Source organism: Gorilla gorilla, chromosome 18, assembly GCF_029281585.2.
Source record: "Gorilla gorilla gorilla isolate KB3781 chromosome 18, NHGRI_mGorGor1-v2.1_pri, whole genome shotgun sequence".
NCBI classification, from domain to species: domain Eukaryota; kingdom Metazoa; phylum Chordata; class Mammalia; order Primates; family Hominidae; genus Gorilla; species Gorilla gorilla.
In genome coordinates this window covers 104,454,356-104,477,368 of record NC_073242.2, presented here as the reverse complement: position 1 = coordinate 104,477,368, position 23,013 = coordinate 104,454,356, and the positions used below count along the sequence as shown (strand labels likewise).

Genomic DNA, 23,013 nt, shown 5'->3' with positions numbered 1-23,013 from the left:
TCCACTATATTCCATTAATTATTTCCTGTTCTATTCTATTCCATTCATTATTTTTCATTCTATTCCATTCCACTCATTCTTTTCTATTCCATTCAATTCTATTATTTTCTATTCCATTCCATTCCATTGCATTCCATTCCATTCTATTTTTTTCCATTCCTTCTTCTCTGTCCTATTTTACCTATGTTATCCAGCATTCTTATTGGCACACATCCATTCTATTTTCTATTCAGTTCCCTCCCAACCACTGCATTTCATTCCATTCTATTATTTTCTGTTCTGCTCTATTGCATTCATTATTTTCTGTTCTATTTCATTCCATTGTATTCTATTCCATTCATTATTTTCTATTCTATTTTATTCCGTTCAGTTCCATTCCATTCATTATTTTCTATTCTATTCTCTTCCATTCCATTCATTATTTTCTATTCTATTCCATTCCATTCCATTCCATTCATTATTTTCTATTCTATTCTCTTCCATTCCATTCCATTTCACTTCATTCTATTCCATTCCATTCATTATTTTCTATTGTATTCTATTCCATTCGATTCCATTCCATTCATCATTTTCTATTCTCTTCCATTCCATTCATTATTTTCTATTCTATTCTATTCCATTCAGTTCCATTCCATTGATTATTTTCTATTCTATTCTATTCCATTCCTTTTCACTTCATTCCATTCCATTCCATTCATTATTTTCTATGCTCTTCCATTCCATTCCATTTCACTTCATTGCATACCATTCCATTCATCATTTTCTATTCTATTCTTTTCCATTTGATTCCATTCCATTCATTATTTTCTATTCTATTCTATTCCATTCAATTCAGTTCCATTCATTATTTTCTATTCTATTCTATTCCATTCCTTTTCACTTCATTCAGTTCCATTCCATTCATTATTTTCTATTCTCTTCCATTCCATTCAATTCCATTCAATTTCATTGATTATTTTCTATTCCATCCCATTCCACTCATTATTTTCTATTACGTTGTATTCCATTGCATTGCATTGCATTTCATTGCATTCTATTCTATTTTTTCTTTTCTCTTCTTCTCTATCCTATGTTAGGTATGTTATCCAGCATTCGTATTGGTACACACCATCCAGGAGAAATATGAAACAGAGCAAAGGAGAAGACAGCAAGACACAACAGAAGCATGAGGAGTAAATGGCAGCCAGCAACGGCTAAGCCAGCCTTAAAGAAGGAGGTGCCTCCCCTTGGGTTTCATAGCATCTCATTTCCTCTTTTTCTTCTCTGGAGAGAGGCCACCTGAAGGGCATTCAAGGCTAGGATGGGTGGTGGGCACCTGAAACACGTAGGTAGCTGAGATACAGTCATGATGGGTTCAACGGTGCGCACAAATAAGGTACATCCATGTCCTGACCCTAGTGTGAATCTTCTAGGGCTGTCACGACAAAGTGCCACAGCCTGAGCGGCTTTCACAACAGACACTTATTCTACCAGGATCCTGGAGGCTGGAGGCCCAAGATCAAAGTGTGAGCAAGGCTAGTTCCTCCTCATACCTCTCTCCTGGGCTTGGAGACGCTGTCTTCTTCCTGTGTCCTCACAGGGTCATCCCTCTGTGTGTGCCTGTGTCCTCATCTCCTCTTCTTATGAAATGTCTTAGTCCATCTCAGGCTGCTATCACAGAATATCATAGACTGGGTGGCTTATAAACAACAGACATTGACTGTCCCACAGTCCTGGAAGCTGGAAGTCCAAGACCAAGATGTGGGCAGGGCTGGTACCTCCTGAGGCCTCCCTCCTTGACTTATAGATGCCATCTTCTCCTGGCTTATAGACGCAATCTTCTCCCTCATAGGGTCATCCCTCTGTGTGTGTCTGTGTCCTCATCTCCTCTTCTTATGAGATGTCTTAGTCCCTCTGGCTGCTATCACAGAATACCATAGACTTAGTGGCTTGTAAAAAATAGACATTGATTCTCCCACAGTCTTGGAGGCTGGAAGTCTGAGATCAAGGTGTGGGCAGGGCTGGTTCCTCCTGAGGCCTCTCTCCTGGGTGTGGAGATGCCGTCTTCTCTGTATGTCCTCACACGGTCCTCCCTCTGTGTGTGTCTGTGTCCTCATCTCCTCCTCTTATGAGGTGTCTTAGTCCATTTCAGGCTGCTATCACAGAATACCATAGATTGGGTGGCTTATAAACAACAGACATTTATGGCACTGACTATCCCACAGTCCTGGAGGCTGGAAGTTCAAGATCGAGGTGTGGACAAGGCTGGTTCCTCCTGAGGCCTCCCTCCTGGGCTTGTAGACACTATCTTCTCCCTGTGTCCTCACAGGGTCAGTCCTCTGTGTGTGTCTGTGTCCTCATCTCCTCTTTTATGAGGTGTCTTAGTCCCTTTCATGCTGCTATCACAGAATACCATAGACTGGGTGGCTTGCAAACAACAGACATTGATTCTCCCACAGTCTTGGAGGCTGGAATTCTGAGATCAAGGTGTGGGCAGGGCTGGTTCCTCCTGAGGCCTCTCTCCTGGGCTTGGAGATGCTGTCTTCTCCCTGTGTCCTCACAGGGTCATCTCTTTGTGTGTGTCTGTGTCCTTGTCTCCTCTTATAACGACACCAGTCCTATAGGATCAGGGCCCACCCTAGTGACCTCATTTTACCTGAATCACCTCTTTAAAGACCACCCCATCTCCAAATACACATTCTGAGAAACTGGAAGTTAAGGTTACAATACATGAATGTTTGGGGGTGTGGGAGAGGAACACAGTTCAGCCTATATCAATCCACAATCTTTGAATAGGAGCTATTCTGGAAAAACGGTCTTTGCAGATGTAATTAAGAGATAAGTTATGATGAAATCATCCTGGATTAGGGTGGGCCCTACATCCAATGACGGGTGTCCTTCTAAGAGACAGAAGAGGAGACACAGACACAGAGGAGGAGGCCACGTGGAGACGGAGGCAGAGACTGGAGTGATGCGGCCACAGCTCAGGGACACCTGGAGCCCCAGGAGCTGGAAGAGGCAGGAAGCATCCTCACCTAGAACCTCCAGAGGGAACATGGCCCTGAGACAACTTCATCTCAGACTTCTGGGATGGGGCAAATGAGGACCACCGAAAGATATGTCCACCTCAGACCTGGAAGTGGGAGCATACTTGGAAACAGGTTCTTTGGAGATGTCATTAAATTAGGATGAGGTCATAGGAGATTAGGGTGGCCCTACCTCCAATGACGGGTGTCCTTCTGAAAGACAGAAGAGGAGACACGGACACAGAGGAGAAGGCCAAGTGTAGACAGAGGCAGAGACTGGAGTGATGTGGCCACAGGCCCAGGGATGCCTGGAGCCCCCGGGAGCTGGGAGAGGCAGGAAGGATCCTCCCCTAGAGCCTCCCAGAAAGAACCAAACACAACTGCAATGGGTTGGATGGTGACGTCCAAAAGATCTGTCCATGTCCTGACTCCCAGAACCTGTGAATGGGACCTCATTTGGAAAAAGATTCTTTGCAGATATAATTAAGGATCTGGAGATGAGATTATTTAGGAGTAGGGTGAGCTCTAAATGCAATGAGAAGTGTCTTTCTAAGCGACAGAAGAGGAGACAGAGACACAGAGGAGAAGGCCACGTGGAGACAGAGGCAGAGACTGGAGTGATGCGGCCACAAACCCAGGGATGCCTGGAGCCCCCAGGAGCTGGGAGAGGCAGGAAGGACCCTCCCCTAGAGCCTCCAGGAGGAACAAAACACAATTGTAATGGCTTGGATCATGACCTCCAAAAGATATGTCCATGTTCTCATCCATAAACTTGTGAATAGAATCTCATTTAGAAATAAGGTCTTTGCAGATGTAATTAAGTTGAGGATCTTGAGGTGAGATCATCCTGGATGGTCTCCAAGTGCAATGACAGGTGTCCTTCTAAGAGACAGAAGAGGAGACACCGACACAGAGGAGAAGGCCACGTGGAGACAGGAGCTGGAAGAGACCGTGGCTCTGAGACACCTGGACCTCAGACTCCTGCTGTCCATGAGTGGCAGAGGATGAATTTGTGAATTTTTAAGGCTCCTGGTTTGTGGCAGTTTGTCGTGGCCACCAGAGGAGACTCCTGGAGCAATGGTTTCACTGAAGGGGACGTTGGTGTCCAAAGCCCCTGATAGTTCTGGAATGTGAGTCCAAGGGCCGCATGTCAGCATCTGCTGGGTCTTCTGCCTCCCTCTGGGACCCTGGAGCCTGGACAGGTGAGAAGGGCTGGGACTAGGTCCGATGTGGCACTGCCACAGAGGTGTGTACCCACCGCCAGGGACTCCTGCTGTTTCTTGGAGGCTGGTTTGCTTGAATCACAAGATGTTCCGTTTCAGCCAGACGAGCACGTCCCGACCCCCAGAGGTGCCCGTGTATCCTGGATGGGGACCCGCCGTGGCTCTTGCCTGCGCAGATGGCTTCCTGCTTTCTGAGCTCTGACGGCTTCTGTGTCCCTCCCCTTGCAGCCTAACGTGGCTGTGGCTGTGATGGGCCACATCTCAATCTCGTAGGACACAAAGACCCCCGTGGGTCCTATCCAGGGCAGCCCTAGCGCAGGGCCCTGTGTCAAAGTCCAGCTGAGCCGTGGGTCTGTGGGGGTCACCGGGTTGGGTGGGGTGGGGCTTGTCATGTGCTCTCATCCTTGTTGATGTGCACTGAGGCCATCTCGGAGACCACCTGGGTGCAGACGGCTTCCTTTCACTCCAGAGAACCTCCCCTGAGCTCGTCTTTCAGCGTCGGCTTTGGCCACCAGTAGGTTCATCTGCACAGCTTCCTACGAATTGCTTCCAGCGACTTTTGCATGTGTGGGTGGCTTCACGGAGACAGCCCCTTTCTCTCCTGTTCCTTTTTATTTTTCCCTACCATGGAGGACGAGGACCTGTCATTGCATTTGGAGCCCACTCTAATCCAGGATGATCTCAGCTCAAGATCCTCAACTTAATTACATCTGCATGTGTGAGTGGCTTCCCGGAGACACCCCTTTAGTCTCCTGTTCCTTTTTCTTTTTCCCTGCCATGGAGGACGAGGACACGCACGCACGGGAACTCAAGTTTAACCCCATGAGTATTTTATGCATGGGGCATTTTCAGCCCAGGTGTACGAAAATGGTCTCACTAAGGGGACTGCTCGGATGACCCATCCAGTGAGGGTGGCATTGCCTGTGTGGCAGTTCAAAGAATCGGAGACAAGCTCTAGAGAGAGAGAGGACACACACAGGTGCACGCATCTCACACACACACACGTGCACACGCGGGCACGCACACACAGGTGCACACGGCCATCACACCGGCCGTGTGAGAGGTGTTGCTTATATTGAAACGGTCTTCAGCCCAGAAGGTCACTGGTGGCAATAATGGTCTCATTAGACACGCCATCCATCATTCAAATAATCACAATTTAGAGCCCGCGTTTCATGCCGGGCTGGTTTAATCATTAGCAGCAGTTTGTAAACGGCCTCATTCACCTGGGATTCGGGGATATTGCATGATTTAGCAGGTGACCCCTGACCTCTGCGGGGGGTGGGGGGCGGAGAGCCTGCCTTGGAGGCAAAAGTGGAACAATGAGGCTGACTCACTCAGGGACAATTATTATGCTTAACAGCCTCACTGTCATCTTAGAAGGAAAAGGAGCCAAAAAAAAAAAAAAAAAAAATCCATAGGATGCTGAGCATTCCTTCCAGATCCTTCAGCATTCCTTCCAGATCCCACTTTAGAAGAAGGCAGTGGGGTTGGTTTAAACGCACCCAGCGTGCTCCCGAAGATAATGTTTTTGTTTCCGTAGATGCGGTGGCAGCTTTCTGGCGATTTCTAGGCAATGTACAGGAGGAAAGAAAGAAGGAAGGGGAGGGCACGGAGAAGCTCCGGAAGGCTGGATGCTTGGGGAAGGAGGTCAGGAGGCAGGACCGGCCGGCCGCCCTCCAGACGTCCAGATGTCCAGACGTCCAGCCAGCCAGAGACCGGTCTGCACCTGTCACAGGTGAGCAGCATTTGTTAGTGACATCTGCACAGGCATCAGTTGGGTAAAGGATGTTCCCGTGTTGTACGTGAGCGAGTTAGAGAAAACGCCACACTTTGAGACGAATTAAGAGTCCGTTTATTTAGCTGGCAGCCAAGAGACGGCTAACGCTCAAAGTTCTCTCAGCCCCGAAGAAGGGGCTAGATTTTTTTTTATACTTTGGTTTAGAAAGGGGAGGGGGGTCTAGTGAAAACCATTTTACAGAAATAAAGTAGGCAAAAAAGTTAAAAGGATAAATGGTTACAGGAAAGTAAACAGTTCCAGATGCAGGGGCTTTAAGACTATTACAAGGTGAAAGACGTGGGGCTTTGGGCATTATCAATCAGACGAATTCCTGGGAACTGCGGATATAGCTTGCCACAGTATCTTATCGGTTAATTGCATTCTTGGATGTGCTGGGAGTCAGCTTGCACGAGTCAAGTCCTTGAGGAAGGGGCTGCCAGTGAAAGAGCCAAGATGGAGTCTGTCTGGTTCTCTTAGCTAAGGGTGAGTCCATTCAGGTGGAAACAAGGCTAGGTGATTGAAGGAAAAGGGAGAGTCTAAAAACAGGGTTAGTAAAAACGAGGTTGGGCATTACAGGTGAAACCCCGTCTGCCTGTGCTAACAAATGCTGCTCACCTGTGACAGGTGCAGACCGGTCTCCGGCTGGCTGGACGTCCGCAGGGCGGCCGGCCGGTCCTGCCTCCTGGCCTCCTTCCCGAAGCATCCAGCCTTCCGGAGCACAGGCAGACGGGTACAGGATGGTCCCCAGGCCCTCATTCACTTGGAGGCAACAGGAGAAAATCCTCTCGCATTTCTGCAGCCGTCCGCGTTTCTGCGCACAGAGACGGTTAAATGCTTGTCATTTAACTTGTCATTCTGTCCGTAACGCAGTGTTCTATTTTTATTTCCATCGGTGCAAAGCTCATCACTCTCCGTCCCCTCCTGCCTGGGATGCTTGCAGCCCCCTTCCTGAGACCGTGGCGATCCCCCAGTACCAGATTTTTGGTGATCCCAGGGGGGCCACGGGGTGTGCCTGGCATCTCTTTTTCTTGTGATCATTTAAAATTCATCCTCGCTCCAAAGAAGATTATCTGTGTAGCAGTGTTGCCTCCGTGAGCCGTCCTGATTTTTTTTTTCCGGTATTTCAAAGGGAGGTTAGGGGATCGGGTTATTTTTGGTGAGAACAGCGGGAAACCAAGCCCTGACTTCTGGAGTCCCTGTGGTGCAGGAGAGGGATCTCTGAGGACCATGGTGGGAAAATAACTCATCCCTCCTTTGGTCATCTTTGGAGATGAGCTGAAACCAGGAGGGGCTCTAGTCACTTATCTATCTGTTTCTTAAATTTTATTTTATTTATTTATTTTTTTTGAGACAGAGTCTTGCTCTGTCACCCAGGCTGGAGTGCAGTGGTGCGATCTCGGCTCACTGTAACCTCCGCCTCCCGGGTTCAAGCGATTCTCCTGCCTCAGCCTCCTGAGTAGCTGGGACTACAGGCACCCGCCACCATGCCTAGCTAATTTTTCGTATTTTTAGTAGAGACAGGGTTTCACCATGTTGGCCAGGCTGGTCTTGAACTCCTGACCTCATGATCTGCCTGCCTCGGCCTCCCAAAGTGCTGGGATAACAGGCGTGAGCCACTGCAGCCAGTTGATTGTGAATTTCTTTTTTGAGACGGACTCTCGCTCTGTCACCTAGGCTGGAGTGCAGTGGCGCGATCTCAGCTCACTGCAAGCTCCACCTCCCGGGTTCACACCATTCTCCTGCCTCGGCCTCCCGAGTAGCTGGGACTACAGGTGCCCACCACCACGCCCGGCTAATTTTTTGTATTTGTATTTTTAGTAGAGATGGGGTTTCACCGTGTTAGCCAGCATGGTCTCTATCTCCTGACCTCAAGTGATCCACCTGCCTCAGCCTCCCAAAGTGCTGGGATTGTGAATTTTTTTTAATGTGAACTCTTGGCCGGGCACAGTGGCTCATGCCTATTAATCCCTGCACTTTGGGAGACCAAGGTGGGTGGATCACTTAAGGTCAGGAGTTCAAGACCAGCCTGACCAATACGGAGAAACCCGGTCTCTACTAAAAATACAAAAACTAGCCGGGCATGGTGGTGGGCACCTGTACTCCCAGCTACTTGGGAGGCTGAGGCAGGAGAATGGCGTTAACCCGGGAGGCGGAGGCTGCAGTGAGCCAAAATCGCACCACTGCACTCCAGCCTGGGTGACAGAGCAAGACTCCATCTCAAAACGAAAAACGAAAAATAAATAAAGTGAACTCTTGACAGAAGAATAAAATACACACAGAAAAGTATTCCAGTGATAACTGCAAAGCTCTGTGAATTTTTACAACCCCTCAAACCCACCCAGGTCAGGAAATTAAAGCTCATCAGCTCCTCTGGGCCACTCCCCTCCCGGGATCACTCAGCCTTCTATATTTTATTTTATTTTATTTATGTATTTATGTATTTATTTATTTAGAGACAGAGTCTCGGTCTGTCACCCAGTCTGGGCTGCAGTGGCGCAATCTTGGCTCACTGCAACCTCCGCCTCCCGGGTTCATGCCATTCTCCTGCCTCAGCCTCCCGCGTAGCTGGGACTACAGGCGTCCGCCACCACGCCTGGCTAATTTTTATATTTTTTTTCGTAGAGATAGGGTTTCACCATGTTGGTCAGGCTGGCCTCGAACTCCTGAACTTGTGATCCGCCCGCCTCAGTCTTCCAAAGTGCTGGGATGACAGGTGTGAGCCACCGCACCCGGCCTCACTCAGCCCTTTAACAGGTTAGGTGAGTTTGGCCTGTTGGAGAACTTCTAATAAACGTTAAGTACCCGTCTTTACAGGTAGCTTCTTTCTACGCGAAACATGTTTTGAGATTTGTTGGTGTGGTCGTAACATGTTCCTTCTCATGCATGTGGATTTCCATCTGTTTTTCATAGAGATGAGGTCTCACTGTATTTTCCAAACAGAAAAGAAAAAAAAGGCAATTTTAATGTGTATCCAACAGATGACCACCATTGATTTGTACCCTATATGAGTCTGCTGGGGCCTCCATAGCAAAGTCCCCCAGCCCGGGTGGCTTAGAAACAACAGACATTGATTCTCCCACAGTCCTGCAGGTTGGAAGTCTGAGATCCAGGTATGGGCAGGGCTAGTTCCTCCTGAGGCCGCTCTCCTGGGCTTGGAGACGCCGTCTTCTCCCTGTGTCCTCACAGGGTCGTCCCTCTGTGTGTGTCTGTGTCCTCACCTCCTCCTCTTATAAGGACCCCGGTCCTATTGGATCAGGGCCCACCGTAGTGACCTCATTTTACCTTAATCACGTCTTTAAAAGCGGTCTGTCTCCAACAAGCCTATTTCCAAATAAGGTCACATTCTGAGGTCCTGGGGGTTTGGGCGTTCATGGACGAATTTGTGGGGAAAACTCCATTCAGTGTGTCCCATACCCCACTGTGCTCAGGGGTCCAGCTACATGAGGGTGCCTTCGATGAAATTCCTCTGAGGTCATTCCTGCTGCTTCTACTTGGAGGTTCCCTGAGGAGTGTAGGTTTTGGGAACAGCTTTGGGAACAGCTTCAGGCCAGTAGCAGCCTGAGGGGGTCACCCTGGGAGGGAGAAAGAATTCTGGGAGATAAAAGGGAAGGGGGAGCTGGGCGCGGTGGCTCACGCCTGTAATCCCAGCAATTTGGGAGGCCAAGGCGGGTGCATCACGAGGTCAGGAGATCAAGACCAGCCTGGCCAACATGGTGAAACCCCGTCTCTACTAAAAATACAAAAATTAGCCAGGCATGGTGGCAGGCGCCTGTAGTCCCAGCTACTTGGGAGGCTGAGGCGGGAGAATGGTGTGAACCCGGGAGGCGGAGGCTGCAGTGAGCCGAGATCGCGCCCCTGCACTCCAGCCTGGGCGACAGAGTGAGACTCCATCTAAAATAAAAAATAAAACTAAAAATAAAAAGGGGGGGGGGAAGGGGACAGGCACGTGGGTGTAAGAGTTAAAGAAAGAGGAAAGACACTTAAAATTCAGCTTAACAGTTAACGACAGATTTACTTTAGAGAAAATAAAGCTGAGATGGGCTTCTGACCGATTTTTCTCTTACAGACTAAGAATATATATTGGTTTTAGGGTGAGGCGGCTTATCCCAAGCTTGGAATGTTTCTGTGTGGGGGAGAAGTTTATGGCAGGGTTGGAATTGTCTGTGGGCAGAGGGCAGGTCATCTTGGTGCTGATATTTTTCCAGCCGGAGGGGGGTTATCTTGGGTCTGGCATCCTCCTGGCAGCGGGAGGGGGATTATCTTGGGTCTGGCATCATCCTGGCAGCCAGAGTGGGTTTATCTGGGTCTGGCATCGTCCTGGCAGCTGGAGAGGGTTTACCTTGGGGCTGGCCTGTCTTCTGGTCGGTGAGGAGTTTGGAATGTTTCTGGTCGGAGATGTTATTGGTGGTTTACGGTCTTGCTGACCTTTGCCATGAGGCCAACATCCTTTGAATTTAGGTGGTTTTTGATTAAGGTGAATTTTAATGTCAGTGGGGAGGAGATTCTTGGGGGAGGGAGGTGGGCAAAGGGTTCAACTTTAAAATTCGATGTGGGGAGGGTGTGGCTGAGCTTATTCGGCAGAGAAATTGTAACTCACGGGGTCTCGAAGGAGGAGGAATACGTCTTCAGTGGCACAGCAGCCCCATGCATCCAATCCAGGGGGCATCGGGAAGCCGTGGGGGCGGGGGTTCTGCCCCTGAAGGACCTTCCTAGGGCTCTGCTAGGGGGAGCTATGAGATCAGCCTGTGGAGGAGGATGTGTAGACACCTGCTGAGAATGGGGATTCAGTGTGAGGTTGGGGTCTGGCTCTCACTGACATGGAATTCACCTGTGAGCTTAACCGAACTCTTTTACAATAGATTAAGTAGAAAATAGAGGTAGCATTAAGTAGAATTAAATTCTGGAAATAGAATTAAACGGAATTAAATTCAAGGAAGAGCATTAAATAGAATTTAATTCTAGAAATAGCGTTAAATAGAAGCCAGTCTCCTTTAATACATTTATTTATTTTTATTAGAAATATGGGCTTTGTCGCCCAGGCTGGAGTACCGTGGTGCAATCTTAGCTCACTGCAGCCTCGTACTCCTGGGCTCAACTGATCCTGCTGCCTCAGCCTCCCAAGTACCTGGGATCACATGTGCACGCCACCACTCCTGACTAATTAAAACAAATTTTTTGTTTTTGGTAGAGATGAGGTCTTGCTATGTTGGCCAGGCTGGCCTTGAACATCTGGCCTCAAGTGATCTTCCCACCTCAGTTTCCTAAAGTTCTAGGATTACCAGCGTGAACCTCTTCACCAACCCAGAAAGCCACTCTGGAAAGGTAGAAAACAAAGAAAATTGGGCAAGTCATGGTGGTTCACGCCTGTAATCGCAGCACTTTGGGAGGCCGAGGCAGGTGGATTGCCTGAGGTCAGGAGTTCGACACCAGCCTGGCCAACATGGCGAAACCCCGTCTCTTCTAAAAATACAAAAAATTAGCCAGGTGTGGTGATGGGCGCCTGTCATCCTGAGGGAACAGAGAGACCCTCTCATATTGTTTTATTTTGTTTTATACTCAGTACCTGTTTTAAGAAGAAACAACAAGGAAGTAAAACCAAAGACAGACACCCCGGTGCCAGGCCCGAAACCAAGCCTGGGCCTGCCTGGCCTAAACCCAGTAGTTAAAAATCAATTCATAACTTGGAAACCGATGTTATTCATAGATTCCAGACATTGTATAGAAGAACACCATGAAACTCCCTGCCCTGTTCTGTTTCTTTCTGACCACAGGTGCATGCAGCCCATCACATACCCCCTTGCCTGCTCAAATCAATCATGACCCTTTCATGTGAAATCTTGAGTGTAGTGAACCCTTAAAAGGGACAGAAATTGTGCATTCGGAGAGCTCAGATTTTAAGGCAGTAGCTTGCTGATGCTCCCAGCTGAATAAAGCCCTTCCTTCTACAACTCGGTGTCTGAGAGGTTTTGTCTGTCTCGTCCTGCTACAATCCCAGCTACTCAAGAGGCTGAGGTGGGAGAATCACTTCAACCCGAGAGGTGGAGGTTGCAGTGAGCCAAGACGGCACCGTTGCACTCCAGCCTGGGTGACAAGAGAAAAATGCTGTCTCAAAAAAGGCGGGACAATTAGAAGTGGGCAGGGGGCTTCCAGGTCATAGGTAGGTACAACATAAATAGTTGCATTCTTTTGAGTTCCTTTTTTATTTTGTTTTGAGACGGAGTCTTGCTTTGTCGCCCAGGCTGGAGAGCAGTGGCGTGATCTCGGCTCACTGCAAGCTCCACCTCCCGGGTTCAAGCGATTCTCCTGCCTCAGCCTCCTGAGTAGCTGGGATTACAGGCACCTGCCACCACACCCGACTAATTTTTGTATTTTTAGTAGAGACGGGGTTTCACCATATTGGCCAGGCTGGTCTCGAACTCCTGACCTCAGGTGACCCTCCCACCTCACCCTGTCAAAGTGCTGGGATTACAGGTGTGAGCCACTGCACCTGACGATGTTTTGAGTTTGTGATGAGCCTTTTCCAAACAAGACAATCAGATATACATTTATCTTGGTGAGCACAGGGATGCCTTTCAGTGCTGTGTGTCCTTCGTCCATACGGAAATTCCTTCTGAGGGAGGTATGTAGCTTGTTTTCTCTCTTTCTTTCTTTTTTTTTTTTTTTTTTTCCAATCTTAGGAGCTATCTTTTCTAGGAATAGGATGGAAGGCAGGGAAAAGTCAAGCTTTGGCTTACTCACTTATACGTTGTATTATTATTATTATTATTTGAGAGAGTCTTGCTCTCTGTCGCCCAGGCTGGACTGCAGTGGCGCGATCTCAGCTCACTGCAACCTCCACTTCCCGTGTTCAAGCGATTCTCCTGCCTCAGCCTCTTGAGTAGCTGAGATTACAGGAGCTCACCGCCACAGCCAGCTAATTTTTTGTATTTAGTAAAGATGGGGTTTTGCCATGTTGGCCAGGCTGGTCTCGAACTCCTGACCTCAGATGATCCACCCGCCTCGGCCTCCCAAAGGGCTGGGATTACAGGCGTGAGCCACCATGCCCGGCCCCAGTTTTATTATTTAAATCTTATGAAACCAAAAAGAGATGCACATTACAGCTGAGCCAGGAAGAGGTGCAAAGAGAGACAGAATGTCGCCTTTTTGGGGAGTTGAACACACAAAAAAACCCTGTCCCATTCATGTTCTCAAGACAAATATAACTAATTTCTCATGTGTTGGGGACTGGACGTGAATTTGCAAAAACGGTTGAGGTCTGACCCTGATCCTTCCTAGAAACTGGGAGGTGAAGCGTTCTTTTCTTTCTTCTCTTTGAAGATCACATTTCAAAGAGGTGGTTCCCAGGTCCTGGAGGAGACACTCCGGCCGCCCGACAGGCAAAAGGCTCATTCATCCATTTAAGACACTTACATGCATTTGAAAAGAATGGAAAAAGGAACTCTGCAAGACAAGGAGGGCTGGGGGAAATCTCTTCCCTCTTCCTTTATCTCCAGCGGGGAAGGAGCAAGCATCTGACTGTCAGGGTGTGTTTGTCCTCAGGGAAGCAGCCGTCGGAATGTCAGGATCTGGGTTTCAGCCCACAGGTTGATTCCTTTTCTGTGCGGTTTCATTTGTAGCCAGGACACCGACGTGCTTCTGTTACAGGACAGGAGTCCCGTTCCAGACCCCAAGAGACGGTTCTTGGATCTCACGCAAGAGAATTCAGCGCGAGTCCACAGTGCAAAGTGAGAGCAAGTTTATTAAGAAAGTAGAGAAGCCGGGCGCAGTGACTCACTCCTGTCATCCCGTTGCTTTGGGAGGCCGAGGCGGGCGGATCACTGGAGGTCGGGAGTTCAAGACCAGCCTGGCCAACACGGTGAAACCCCGTCTCTATTAAAAATACAAACATTAGCCGGGCGTGGTGGTGGGCACCTGTAATCCCAGCTACTCGGGGGGCTGAGGAAGGAGAATCGCTTGAACCCAGGAGGCGGAGGTTGCAGTGAGCTGAGATCGCGCCACTGCACTCCAGCCTGGTGACAGAGCGAGACTCCGTCTCAAAAAAAAAAAAAAAAAAAAGAAAGAAAGAAACAGAAAGTAGACGAATAAAAGAATGCCTACTCCATAGAGCAGCCGGGAGGCCTGCTGATTGCCCATTTTTATGGTTATTTCTTGATGAAATGCTAAACAAGGGGTGGATCATTCATACCTCCTGTTTTTGTTGGTTGTTTGTTTTTTTGAGACAGAGTCTTGCTCTGTCCCCCAGGCTGGAGTGCAGTGGCGCGATCTCGGCTCACCGCAACCTCTGCCTCCCGGGTTCAAGCGATTCTCCTGCCTCAGCCTCCCGAGTAGTTGGGACTACAGGTGCCCGCCACCATGCCTGGCTAAATTTTTGTATTTTTAGTAGAGACGGGGTTTCACCATGTTAGCCAGGCTGGTCTCAATCTCCTGACCGCGTGATCTGCCCGCCTCGGCCTCCCAAAGTGCTGGGATGACAGGCGTGAGCCACCATGCCCGGCCTAAAGATGTCTTTTAAGAAACAAGATATTTGGGAGGCTGAAGAGGGTGGATGGCCTGAGGTCAGGAGTTCGAGACCAGCCAAAGATGCCTTTTAAACAAGATATTTGGGAGGCTGAAGAGGGTGGATGACCTGAGGTCAGGAGTTCGAGACCAGCCTGGGATGACAGGCATGAACCACCGTGCCCGGCCCAAAGATGCCTTTTAAGAAACAAGATATTTGGGAGGCTGAAGAGGGTGGATGGCCTGAGGTCAGGAGTTCGAGACCAGCCAAAGATGCCTTTTAAGAAACAAGGTATTTGGGAGGCTGAAGAGGGTGGATGACCTGAGGTCAGGAGTTCGAGACCAGCCTGGGATGACAGGCGTGAGCCACCGCACCCGGGCCCAAAGATGCCTTTTAAGAAACAAGGTATTTGGGAGGCTGAAGAGGGTGGATGACCTGAGGTCAGGAGTTCGAGACCAGCCTGGGATGATAGGCGTGAGCCACCGCGCCCAGCCTCTTGCCTCCTGTTTTTAGGACATACAGGGTAACTTCCTGCGTGGCTATGACATCTGTAAACGGTCCTGGTGCTGGTGGGAGTGTGTTTTAGCAGCAAATGAATTACAATTAGTGTAAGGTACAATTAGTGCGGTGAGGACAACCTGAGGTCACTTTCGTTGCCATCTTGGTTTTGGCGGGATTTGGCTGCCTTCTTCACTGCAAGCTGTTTTATCAGCAACTCTTTATGACCTGTGTCTTGTGCCAACCTCCTCTCTCATCCTGTAGGTTAGAATGCCTTAACCTGGGGAGGCCGAGGCAGGTGGATCACCTGAGGTTGGGAGTTCGAGATCAGCCTGACCAACATGGCGAAACCCCGTCTGTACTAAAAATACAAAATTAGCAGGACGTGGTGGCTCATGCCTGTAATCCCAGCACTTTCGGAGGCCAAGGCGGGTGGATCACCTGAGGTCAGGAGTTCGAGACCAGCCTGACCAACATGGAGAAACCCCGTCTCTACTAAAAATACAAAATTAGCCAGGCGTGGTGACGCATGCCTGTAATCGCAGAACTTTCGGAGGCCAAGGCGGGCAGATCACCTGAGGTCGGGAGTTCGAGACCAGCCTGACCAACATGGAGAAACCCCGTCTGTACTAAAAATACAAAATTAGCGGGACGTGGTGGCACCTGCCTGTCATCCCAGCACTTTGGGAGGCCAAGGCAGGTGGATCACCTGAGGTCGGGAGTTCGAGACCAGCCTGGCCAACATAGAGAAACCCCGTCTCTACTAAAAATACAAAATTAGCCAGGCGTGGAGGTGCATGCCTGTAATCCCAGAACTTTGGGAGGCAAAGGTGGGTGGATCACGAGGTCAGGAGTTCAAGACCAGCCTGACCAACATGGAGAAACCCCGTCTCTACTAAAAATACAAAATTAGCCAGGCATGGAGGCGCATGCCTGTAATCCCAGAACTTTGGGAGGCCAAGGTGGGTGGATCACGAGGTCAGGAGTTCAAGACCAGCCTGAACAACATGGAGAAACCCCGTCTCTACTAAAAATACAAAATTAGCCAGGCGTGGAGGCGCACGCCTGTAATCCCAGAACTTTGGGAGGCCAAGGTGGGTGGATCACGAGGTCAGGAGTTCGAGACCAGCCTGGCCAGCATGGTGAAACCCCGTCTGTAATAAAAATACAAAAATTAGCCAGGCGTGGTGGCACGTGCCTGTCATCCCAGCTACTCAGGAGGCCGAGGCAGGAGAATTGCTTGAACCCGGGAGGTGGAGGCTGCAGTGGAGCCGAGATTGCACCACTGCACTCCAGCCTGGGTGATAGAGCGAGATTCTGTCTTTAAAAAAAGAAAAAAAAACCCTTAAACTGAGAATGCAGCCCAGAAGGTCTCAGCCTCATTTTACCCAGCCCCTGTTGAAAGTGGAGTTGCTTTATTTCCAACACCTCTGACACTGCTGTTTGGGAATCTTCCGAATGATTAGAGAGTTACAGAAAGTGAAGGCGCCTTGATCGGGAGAAGCTGGTGCCGTCTCTCTCACGGCGTCTGTGGGACAATTGTCCGGGAAGAGGGCGGCTCTGGGCACTCCGGGGGGCTGGAGGTGGGAGCTTCGCATCCTGGAGGTGGCTGTGTGTTTTGGAGACTCATTGTACCACATAAAACACCCTTAAATATCCTTGCCTTCCCCTGCTATTTTGTATAATAATAATATAATTATATTTTATAATTAATAAAATATTATTTTATAATAATTAATAAAATATTATTTTATAATTAATAAAATATTATTTTATAATAGTTAATAAAATATTATTTTATAATAATTAATAAAATATTATTTTATAATAATTAATAAAAATATTGTTTTATAATAATTAATAAAATATTTTAATAAGTAATAAAATATTATTTTAATAATAAAATATTATTTTAATAATTGATAAAATATTATTTTTAATAATTAATAAAATAATTCTATAAATGTGACGTATAACAAAATATTCTATAATAATAAAATAATTATATAATATAATTAATAAAATAATTTTATGATAAATTTTATAAATAAATTTTATAATAAATAAATAATTTTATAACAAATATAATTTGTAACAAAAATTCCATAATAATTAATAAAATAATCATATAATAATATAATTAATAAAATAATTTTATGATAAATTTTATAAATAAATTTTATAATAAATAAATAATTTTATAACAAATATAATTTGTAACAAAAATTCCATAATAATTAATAAAATAATCATATAATAATATAATTAATAAAATAATTTTATAATAAATATAATTTGTAATAAAAATTCTATAATTAATAAAATAATTATATAATATATTATGTGATATTACTACAATCATAATTATATTAATATATAATTATGTATATACATGTTTTTTGAGACGGAGTTTCGCTCTTGTTGCCCAGGTTGGAGTGCAGGGAAGCGATCTCAGCTCACCACAACCTCTGCTTCCCGGGTTCAAGCGATTCTCCTGCCTCAGCCTCTGGAGTAGCTGGGATGACAGGCATGCGCCATCACTCCCGGCTAATTTTGTATTTTTAGTAGAGATGGGGTTTCTCCATGTTGGTCAGGCTGGTCTCAAACTCCTGACCTCAGGTGATCCCCCTGCCTCAGCCTCCCAAAGTGCTGAGATTACAGGCGTGAGCCACTGCCTTTGGCCAATAGATAATAATAATAATCGCATATTATTAATTAATATATTATAATTAATATATACATAATATAATTACATAATTTACTATGTTAATATATAATAGAAAAGATTATATGATTAATATATAATTATATTATTAATATATTAATATATTTATTATATTTTATATAACATTTACATTATATTATTATATAACATTTATGTATTATAATATAGTATTTAATGTATAATGATGATATATAATATTTAATACATAATAATATATATTTATATATTATAATATATATTATACATTATAATATGGTATATATTTTATAATATAGTAGTAATAATATATTCCCTGCAAAGTATAATAATAATAATTATTATTATTATTAGGAGACAGGGTCTTGCTCTATTGCCCAGGCTGGAGTGCAGTGGCAGGATCATAGCTCACTGCAGCCTCAACCTCTCGGGCTCAAGCAATCCTCCCATTTTAGCCTCCTGAGTCACTGGGACTACCGGTGTACACCACCATGCCCAGCTAATTTTTTAATTTTTTGCATAGAAGGCGAGTCTCACTATGTTGCCCAGCCGGTCGGGAACCCCTAGGCTCAAGCACCCTTCCCAGCTTCCAAAGTGCTGTGGTGACAGGTGTGAGCCACCATGCCCGGCCAGGTTGGACAAGTACTAACATACTGTTCATAACATAAGCTGTATGCCGGATGCATACAGCCGGCCTATAGTTTCTGCAAATCCAGAAAAGCTTACTGCAACTGCAGAAAGAAAAAAAAAAAGAAAGAGAGAAAGAGAGAGAGAGGGAGGGAGGGAGGGAGGAAGGAAGGAAGGAAGGAAGGAAGGAAGGAAGGAAGGAAAGAAGGAAGGAAAGAAGGAAGGAAGGAGAGGGAGGGAGGAAGGAGAGGGAGGAAGGAAGGAGAGAGAGGGAGGAAGGAAGGAAGGAGAGGGAGGAAGGAAGGAGAGGGAGGGAAGGAAGGAAGGAGGGAAGGGAGGAAGGACGGAAGGGAGGAAGTAAGGAAGGGAGGAAGGAAGGAAAGGGAGGAAGGAAGGAAGGAGAGGGAGGGAGGAAGGAAGGAAGGAGAGGGAGGGAGGAAGGAAGGAAGGAGAGGGAGGGAGGAAGGAAGGAGACGGAGGAAGGAAGGAGAGGGAGGAAAGAAGGAGAGGGAGGGAGGAAGGAAGGAAGGAGACGGAGGGAGGAAGGAAGGAGACGGAGGAAGGAAGGAGAGGGAGGGAAGGAAGGAAGGAGGGAAGGGAGGGAGGAAGGAAGGAAGGAGACGGAGGAAGGAAGGAGAGGGAGGGACGGAAGGAAGGAGGGAAGGGAGGAAGGAAGGAAGAAAGGGAGGAAGGAAAGAAAGAAGGAAGGAAGATTCTAATTCAAATCAGTTGCTTAAGAGGGAGAGATCAGGAAATTCCCAACTAAAGTGCTGGGGTGACAGGTGTGAGCCACCATGCCCGGCCAGGTTCCCCAGCTGTTTGGACAAGTAGTAACAAGTAGCTAACTGCAAATGCAAAAAGAAAGAAGAAGGAAAGAAAGAAAGAGAGAGAGAGAAGGAAGAAAGGAAAGAAAGAAAGAAGAAAAGAAAAAACCAATTCTAATTCAAATCAGTTGCTTAAGAGGAGAGATCAGGAAGAAAGAAAGAAGAACAGAAGGAAAGAGAAAGAAAAAGAAAAGAGAGAAGAAAGACACAGAAGAAAGAAGGAAGGAAGGGAAAGAAGGAAAGAAGGAAGGAAAAAGAAAGGGAAAAAGAAAGAAAGAAAAGAAAAACTAATTCAAATCAGTTGCTTAAGAGGGAGAGATCAGGAAGAAAGAAAGAAGGAAAGAGAAAGAAAGAAAAAGAAGAAAGAAAGAAAGAAAAACAAATCCTAATTCAAATCAGTTGCTTAAGAGGGAGAAATAAGGCAATTTCCCACCAGGAGGATGCCATCTAGATCGGACGGCGTTGTTGGTCCATCCCTGACTCTGAAGTCACTAACAAAACTCCCAGGCTTTGTGCAAAGGAGAACCTCTAAGCCCCTGGGAATGGCGTTCTCTCGCTCTCCACCATGAGTCTGGCTGGCTCGCCTCCTTGTAGAATGAGGTGGCCGCAAGTTTGGCGGCCTCTGGAGAAACGGCGGTGCATTTCTTGACGTAAGAAGTAATGTAGAGGGTGGGGGAGTGTCTGTTCCATGATAATTTCTGAATAGTGCTTTTCTCCGGAGCCATACATCATTGTCAAGTCAGAAGATTATACGTACCGTTTCCTTTGTGAACCAGGGACTCGGGGTGGGTGCAAATGTCCCCAAATGCAAATCCGCCTGGTAGATAGAGTGAGATAGATATGAATGTAGACACCACGGGTCTCCTTCCCCCACAACCCACCTTTGTTGTTTGTTTGTTTTAGGTGATTCAGGGACAAAACTTTCCTGAAACAACAAGGCTCAAATTATATCATAATTACAGACATCCGTCGGCAAGCCCGCGTTTTATTTCAAGGCCGGGAGCTGAAATGATCGTGTTCAGTCACGCACACCATCTATGACAAGGTAGGTCTGGGTGGGAAGGGAGGTGCAAAATACATGCGATCATTCATTGAGATGAAAATAAAGTCAATTGAGCTCTCTCCCCCAGGAGGGAACAGGAAGGCAAACGTTTATCTGGCTGCAAACACAGGCAAAAAAATTTAGACAATGTATATAGCTGCAACCAGATTTGGAGACAGAGGCCAAGCACCTGAATCGTTGCCCCAACTTTCCAGTTTTAACCTGATATTCGGTATGTCATGTTATTTTGTTTTACTATTATTTTATTTTATGTTTTTAATTTATTTTTTTCAGACGGAGTCTCGCTCTGTCACCCAGGCCGGAGTGCAATGGCGCGATCTCAGCTCACTGCAACCTCCACCTCCCGGGTTCAAGCGATTCTCCTGCCTCAGCCTCCCGAGCAGCTGGGACTACAGGTTCCCCCCACCACGCCTGGCTAATGTTTGTATTTTTAGTAGAGACGGGGTTTCACCCCGTTGGCCAGGATGGTCTCGAACTCCTGACCTCGTGATCCACCCACTTCAGCCTCCCAAAGTGCTGGGATGACAGGCGTGAGCCACCGCGCCCAGCCCTATTTTTTTCTTTTTTGAGACGGAGTCTCGCTCTGTCGCCCAGGCTGGAGTGCAGTGGCACGATCTCGGCTCACTGCAAGCTCCGCCTCCCAGGTTCACGCCATTCTCCTGCCTCAGCCTCCCGAGTAGCTGGGACTACAGACGCCCGCCAGCACGCCCGGCTAATTTTTTTTTTGTATTTTTAGTAGAGAAGGGGTTTCACCGTGTTACCCAGGATGGTATTGATCTCCCGACCTCGTGATCCACCCGCCTCGGCCTCCCAAAGTGCTGAGATGACAGGCGTGAGCCACCGCGCCCAGCCCTATTTTTTTCTTTTTTGAGACAGTCTCGCTTTGTCGTACAGGCTGGAGTGCAGGGGTGCAATCAGGGTTCACTGCAGCCTCGAACTCCCAGGCTCAAGCGATCCTCCTGCCTCAGCCTCCCAAGTAGCTGGAACCACAGGTCCGCACCACCACGCCCCGCTATTTTTTGTGTTTTTTGTAGGGACGGGGTTGCACCATGTTGCTCAGGCTGGTCTGGAACTCCTGTGCTCAAGCGATCCGCCATCCTGGGCCTCCCAAAGTGCTGGGGTTACAGGCATGCGGCCCCGCGCCGGCCCAGTCTTTCCCTCTCCCACTGCTTCCCAGGGCTTTGCCTGTCTAACCGGGCGCGGGCAGTTGTACTGTGTCCTGGCTCAGCGCGGACCTACGCGGGGTGATCACACAGATGCCCCCAGCTCTCTCTACCTCCCGCGAAGGCGCTGAGCCCCCTGATCCCTGCCCGGGCACTGGCGCAAGGTCGCCTGCGAGCGCCAGGCCTTCCTGCCCGGTGGGAGACGGGAGGGCTCGCTCTCTGGCTCGGTCTGGTTCCCGGGTCAGCCAGCAGCCGCGCCTCTTCCTCCCGGACCCGGGACCCGCCCCTTGGCCGGGGCCGCGGCCGCAGCGCCCCCGGAGGGGCCGCCCTGCGCATGCCCGCGGGAGGCGGGTGACCTGGGCGCGCGCTGCCCGAGGCCGGGGGGCGGTGGGGACAGCACAGGCGGGGCGGCCGAGCCGAGACCTTCCCACCCCGCCCCTCCCACCCCGCCCCACGCGTGGTTGGGGACCTGACGCACCGTCGTGAGTGGGGCGGGTGCAGGTGTCCCTGGGGGCCGGGGGCAGACACTGGTGCGGGACGACCTGCTCCCGAGGGGGTCCGCAGGCCACACCCAGAGAAACTGGGGCGCCTCCAGTCACCGCCGCGGTCCGCCCCGCCCGAGGCTTTGACCCCCTGAATCAGCGTCGGGGCAGGGATCCGCGTGGGGTGGAAGAGGCTGGGAAACTGGGGAGTCCCGGGCCTCCTCTGGAGCCGCCCGCCCTTGGCTGGCTGGTCCTTCTCTTCCGCGGCTCCCGCCGGGCTGGGCCCTGGGCCGCCCTCACTCCCTGCCCTCTGCAGCCTCCCTTGCGTTTGTCATTCACTCTGCCAGGCTCTCCTTCTGCCTCCGCATGCCCAACGATCCGGAGAAAAACACGGACCGTGACATCAAAAGGCCTTGGCAAAGGAATCGTGATTATTGTGATACAAGATTCTGCACCTCAAAGGGGAACCCTGTAGTGAGTTTTGGAAAACGTACAAAGCCTGACTTACAGTATGCCTGTTATCTGTGGCGTTTCATCTGGGGAACTTACTTTTCCTTGATAGGGTAAACTATTCTCATCCAGAGTATGTCCCTCAGTCTGTAAAAGTCCATGGTGCCCTACATCTATTAGGGGAGTGAGGAAGGGCAGTGGGCATTGGATCTGCTTCTTTGAAAGCCCCCACCTGTGTTTAGCTTCTGTTAGAGGCCTTTGAACCAGAGCAACTCCATCTTGAGTAGGCGCTGGGTAAAATGAGGCTGAGACCTACTGGGTTGTGTTCCCAGGCGGTTGAGGCATTCTAAGTCACAGGATGAGATGAGAGGTCGGCACAAGCAGTAAAGAAGCCGCGGCCAAAACCCACCAAAACCAAGATGGTGATGCGAATGACCTCTGGTCGTCCTCACTGCTACACTCCCACCAGCGCCAAGACAGCTTACAAATGCCGTGGCAACGCCAGAATGTTACCCTATATGGTCTAAAAAGGGGAGGCATGAATAATCCACCCCTTCTTTAGCATATAATCAATAAATAACCATAAAAATGAGCAACCAGCAGCCCTCGGGGCTGCTCTATGGAGTAGCCGTTGTTTTATTTCTTTACTTTTTTTTTTTTTTTTGAGAGGGAGTCTTGCTCTTGCTGAGGCTGGAGTGCA

The 23,013-nt window shown here is 48.3% G+C and overlaps 1 long non-coding RNA gene across 1 annotated transcript; it reads left to right on the top strand.

Annotated features, from left to right (window-relative positions):
• The first annotated feature begins 5,674 nt into the window (after positions 1-5,674).
• LOC129527734 (uncharacterized) lies at positions 5,675-22,905 on the top strand. Its single transcript, XR_008672795.2, has 3 exons — positions 5,675-5,966; positions 20,059-20,200; positions 20,492-22,905. It is a non-coding gene; the product is annotated as an uncharacterized lncRNA (long non-coding RNA).
• Positions 22,906-23,013: the final 108 nt, after the last annotated feature.